Source organism: Arctopsyche grandis, chromosome 13 (genome assembly GCF_051622035.1).
Source record: "Arctopsyche grandis isolate Sample6627 chromosome 13, ASM5162203v2, whole genome shotgun sequence".
Taxonomy (NCBI): domain Eukaryota; kingdom Metazoa; phylum Arthropoda; class Insecta; order Trichoptera; family Hydropsychidae; genus Arctopsyche; species Arctopsyche grandis.
Genome location: NC_135367.1, coordinates 16,632,545 through 16,638,544, shown reverse-complemented (window position 1 = coordinate 16,638,544; position 6,000 = coordinate 16,632,545). Strand labels below are relative to the sequence as shown.

The 6,000-nt window shown below is 34.1% G+C and overlaps 1 protein-coding gene across 3 annotated transcripts in view; it reads left to right on the top strand.

Moving 5' to 3' along the window:
* The first annotated feature begins 537 nt into the window (after positions 1-537).
* The window catches only part of klar (klarsicht), a 246,236-nt gene continuing 240,773 nt past the window's right edge, over positions 538-6,000 (top strand). The window contains exon 1 of one of the 3 annotated variants that reach the window (XM_077445079.1): positions 538-778. The gene's annotated coding sequence lies outside the window, so the exon portion shown is untranslated. Of the gene's footprint in view, positions 864-6,000 lie in introns of all 3 variants that reach the window. The other 2 variants (XM_077445078.1, XM_077445080.1) reach the window with 2 other exon arrangements.

Genomic DNA, 6,000 nt, shown 5'->3' with positions numbered 1-6,000 from the left:
GCGATAAAAACGCACCCCCCTAGTCCATATTTGTACATGGTACACAGTCCCAAAAATCACCCCCTGGAGTGTTTTCAGTGATATTTCATCCTCGTATTTATCCTTGCTTGACAGTGATCGATAACGGTGAATATCATATTTGAAGAAATGTAGGAGAAACTTGTCGGTCGCATGTGGATATGCATACACGCACGAACTCCCAAACATATGCATTCTGCACTTGCAACTACACCCGTATTCGGTTTGGGGAACACCCACTGTCTACGGTCACAGCGGTAAGTCAAGGACACGTAATGTTCCATACCACTCAGTGTGTTTTTCGCCCTTATTTACCATATTTTATTCTGTATTGACCATCTACCTCGACATACATACATACAAATGAAACCAACACTGAAAATGAAAAGATATTTCGGTACTATCGGTAGTCTCCATCAACGACATGTTCACACCTAAGCTAACCACCCGTAATTAATTTACAACGCACCCACAGGTGAGCTTTTAGGATCAATTGCACACGCGGCCAATGACGTCAGTGACAGTGCGGTATAGCGAGCACACGCATGCGCAACCGGCTCGACCATACTCTATTCCAGCTCAGACGCGCGGAAGTTTCGGTCCGTGGCGGATGTGCCGCGAAACGCGCGCGCGTGGTTCTGTAAACACCTCTCGAACACGCACGTCAAAATAATTACAAATTCAAATAATACCCGCAATCGAACGTGAATTGTCACGCACGTCAAAGTGACGTCGTGCGGTCTCGCGAAAATTTCGAAACGTGGGTGTTTTCAGTTTTATCGATTGATTTTGTACCGAGTGTAAATATGTATGCATAGTGGCGTGCAGTTTAATAGTGTCCTTATGTACTTGTTGTGGTGTTTAATTGTTGTGAATTTTCCATGTTCCAATTTGGAATGTGTTTGTGTGTATGTGTGTGTGTGTTTGCGAATTAAAACCAATCATCCGCCCCCTTCTAATGAAACGCTTCTTTTTTTTTTGGACATTTGACGTCAGGCATATATTGTGTGTTTTATACTATGTTAATCGTCAACATTTTTTTATTTTTATGCTAGTCGAATGTGTAGTGAAATATTTTATTAATTTCCATCACTTTTGCGATCGAGTTTTACTTCCAAGTTGTCAGTTGCAGGGAGCCTTTTTTTGAGCTGGTTTTGAAACCAGTTGAAAAAATTAAAACTTCAGATATTTCTAAATATTTTCTATTCATTTAATTAAGACTTTTCTGAAGAAAAATGGCAGTAGTTCATATATTCATTCGCTTTAAAATGTCATTTAATGGACTCGTGTGGAATTTAACTGTTATTTAATTAGTTTAAACTATTAACTCTTCTGCAATTTAAAATCATCATATTGTAATATTAAATTACGTAGATGATATTTAATTTATTCAAATTATTTCTATGTGTACATATATTATGTACTTTCCGTTGAACGTTTGATTATAATTCATGTTCCATACAATAAGTTATAAACAGATATCACAATGTGTGAAGTAATTTCTGATGTTATTTGAGCTGTTTTGCATTACAATGTTAGTTTAGTTTTATAACCGCAATTCGAATAATATTATTCTAGTGCATACTGAAAAATGAAAAAGGTTGCCAAAGGACTTAAGTTTCTGGTTTTTTCATGTTCTGCGTTACGTTATATAAAGTGTGAAAAGGCACGCTCTATTTGATGGACATTGCGATGTTTGATTTCAAATGTAAATGAAGGCCTCAGTTCGTTATATAACATAATGTATATGTGCCGATTTAGTTCTGACACCTGCTTCTGAACTGATTTCGTTGTACTTAACTTTTGTTATACATGTTCATTCGTTTCGCTCACTTCCTACATTTTGGAACTAAACGTTTCTTAATACGCATTAAATGTGTTATGAAATAATTAATTGTATACTACTTAACAGATTTCATGTAAAAATTAAAACATGCTCATATTTGAGTACCCCATCATGTTTCACTTGCCTTTCTGCATATAATTTGTAAGTAATTTGTCTGACAAATGGCTATGTTTGTACAATTCGTCTCGTTCATTAGCTCTATTATTTTTGCTATGCATATTTCAACTAGGACAAATATAAACAATCCTTCAATTGAGACATCAATATTATTATAATTAGGCCTTTGCATAACTAGTATGTATTTATAAGCAGTTTAAACTTTTAGAATATTTATGACTTGTGCTCTAAACATTGATGAGATCATATTGAGTATTTTTTAGTGACATTGTTATTGTTTATATGAATAGCTTGTGTTAACCAGCATCCTAGTTTATTGGTTAGTGTATAATTCCATCGACTGATGGGTCATGGGTTTTATCCCTGGCCCGGTGTTGCTGTTCAGATCTTGGATATACATATGTGACTCCAGATCGATCGTTTCCTATCAGAGTTTTCCAATTTATATGATTTCATTGTTGAAACGGCTCCAAAGAAATTGGCAACTTATTCATCATTATCTCAAATGTATAATAATAATGTTATAAATTTGTATAAAACCACATTTGTAAAAAATTGCCCATAGTTGTCGCCCTGTAAATTTAAAAATAAAAATAAACTAGGATCAATCGTCTGTACTTATACCTCCGTAGACCATGCCTCAGCCTGCTCAGTTCCAAATCATCGACGATGAACGTTGATGATTCGATATGGTAATTTTATATAATTCGAATCTTATTTATGAAGTGTGATTTCTACATACATACGTATGCTTATCTTCATGATGCAACTTTAACGTCTTAACAATTGCACACGTTCTTCAAAATCACATACAATATGTATTTTTAAATATCAATTCGTCGCGGGAAAGTGTCATAAATTAGGCGATGATTTATTATGACATGTGTACATATGTACTACATCATTATCGTTATTATATCAACGCACTTGAGATTTTCATTTCGGATTACAAATTTGAAACCAGAGGAAGTCCACTTTAGTCACACGGACTGGACCCACAATTACAATTCGTTCTATGTAGAGTCATATGTACGTGTGTGTACCATGTTCATTTTGGACATGTATGTACATATATAGCCAGTTACACTCTTTTGGAAGGTCAAGTTTACTTTTAATGGTACTTTGTAAGATGTTCTCGTGGATTTTGAACCAGACGGTAAAAAATTAGCGAATGAATTGCTTATAATAATACATAGTCGGTACCGATTGGAACGGTGGATGAGCACACTACTATCTGCTGTCGGCGTTTTTGCATTCCTTTTCGGTCCAAGTGCCTCTTGGCGGTTATGCAAGATCGTTAAATCCATTATGAAACTGCGGCACACAGTATCTATGTGTGTACGTACGACATTCGCGCAAAATAATGCAAAATTTGTATGCAAACCGCTCAGAGATCCGACGGAGCCAGCTGATGATCGCCGGTCAAGCTTCCTTCCTTGGGTATTGGATCAGACCAATCTAGATGAATCTTATCATCGGCAAGATTGTAAATAAAACGCGAGAGTTACCGTTGAAATGGAGGCCTGCCATATTTGATCCATCGTGTTGAAGCTTGCTCATTGCCTTGTTCATTTAGCTTACTGTAATTAACTGCTTCCAGTACTTGTCGGTATTATAATAATTTTTTGGTGCAATTCATTGAGAATAAGGTGACCTTGATTGATTTCTAATTAACAGGTGTAAATTTAATACCTAGTATGTGGATCGCTAATAATATTCCTCCGAGTGCAAAATTATCTAGCATCTACATAGGAATTTGCAGGTGTTTTTTTGTATAACTATTTTGTGTTTCTAGTTAAAGATAGTATCTCACTAGAATTACCTTATCTCCTTTTATAATACAAGGCCGCTGAAATTCTACCCGTGTTAAGTTTTTTCTTTTTCTCATATTCAGCTTGATATTTTAAAACGATTTAATCATTTTAAATTGACTTGTTGATTTCACTGATAAATTTTGCGCACTTTGTGTGCGCGCATATGTATAGGTATGTATATCAAATGAATATTTACATATATTTTAGTATCATAACTGATTCCATTAATTTGCGTTAGAGCCCATATTCGTTTATCGTATTTTTTTTTATAAAATTTAATTGACTTAATTTCTTTACAAGATGTTTCGTTAAATTATTTACCAAACATATTTATTTATGTATGTACATATACTTATTTAATAAAAATTAACATTTTTATATAAAGATGGAATGTTTTTTGTCCAATATCTAAAATATAAGTTTTCAATATTTAGTTCCATCGAATTTTGGTATATTGTCTCATGGTACCCTAATTTCGACCGTAAAATATAAAAATTTTCAACTTTTGAACTTTTTTTTCTCAAATATCATTTGCCTTAGCAGAGCTAGATAAAAGTACAGATACAAAGTGGTACACGGGACTTTTTTTCTATTATAAAGTTTTGCGCATGCAAAAAAAAAACGCTAGCATGCCTAATCTGTATCGTTGCCATCCTTCGCAAAACTCACCCACTGGAGTGGGGTTTCGCTGATATTTTATCATTGTATGTTTGACAGTGATTGCCGTGTCATGTATACATGAAATGGTGCTGTGTTCTTATCACTAGACCCCAGAGAGCATATTGTTAAGACAGGGACAGGGATTTGGCACGTAGTCGACTAGAATGAAAATTCTGAAAATCTAAGTATTAACAAAAATATTAATATTATTAACATTAACATCTAAGATGTTCTAACCAGTAGGAATCGTGCATGTTAAGGTGCATACACACAGAGTGGCACATGTCTTGTTAGATTAAAATAAAAAAAAACGGCCAGCACGCCTGATCTATGCTGTCTCGATCCTTGTCAAAACGAACCTTATGGAGTGTTTTTGGTGCCATTTTATCATTGTATTGACATATATGTAGTTGACAGTGATTTCTATATTTGAAGATACGTAGGAGAAATAATAACATCATGCGAATTAACAATAATTTGAATATATGCCCATCACAACTGAAAACCACGAGCACGTCTCTTGCCATACTTTTGAGTGTATTCTTACCATATTACATCTAGAAATTTCAGTGCCAATGTATTATAAAATATTATAATACACTATGAATAAGTTATCTTCGTCCAGTCAATAACCTTATCGCCCATTGGGCGTATAAGTATGTAATATGTAATGATTTTAATAATTAATTCCTCACATTGCTGACATAACAAGTCCTCAAGTAGTCAAGCTTATCATCACGTGTTTCGTAAAGAAGCAAAGCCTTTATTGTGTGACATAAGCTTGCCGTGTAGAATCGCCCACTAATCACTTACTATTGGATTAAGTACGGGTGGTCTTATAGACATTATGCACGGAAAATTTTCTTTTCCCCCCTAACCACCTGACGAGTGCACAATTCAAAACTTGACACAAGGTGGGAAATAAGTTTTAAAGTTCTTAAGCAGTTTGTACATAATCGCATTATTCGTAACACAATAGTTGGATGTGTTACAGTCGAGCGCAAACGTATAATAGAGTGCACCGGGAAATGAACTGCATACATGAAAATTATGTGAAAAATTTAATTATGATCGCTAACGGGTTTGTTTTGAATATACATATGTATGTAGTATGCTTTGGACTTCGTATTTTATAAATGCGAATTAATTGCTTATTATTATATTGATAATGCGCACTTTCATCGTTTTATCATACGCTTATTAGTTAGTCTGTTCGTTGGTTGTAATAATGACACAAATTATTTTCAAATGAATTGTATTTCATTTATGCCAGATTTGTCTATTGTAATTATATTATACATCAATTATTTTCCATAAAAATATTAAACAGCACTCTGGCACGCGTTAATGAATACGAATGATCTGAATAAAAATGAATACACGATTGTTTCATACTTGCAAAAATATTTTGTGTGAAAATTCATCCATTGAATTGTACATAGTTTCGAATTTTTTTAGTCGTGCTAAAATTGATAGTACGTTACAGCGTTATTTATCATGGCAACGCTTAGACTAGAAGATCGTCTATTTTTTTCCCATTATAAT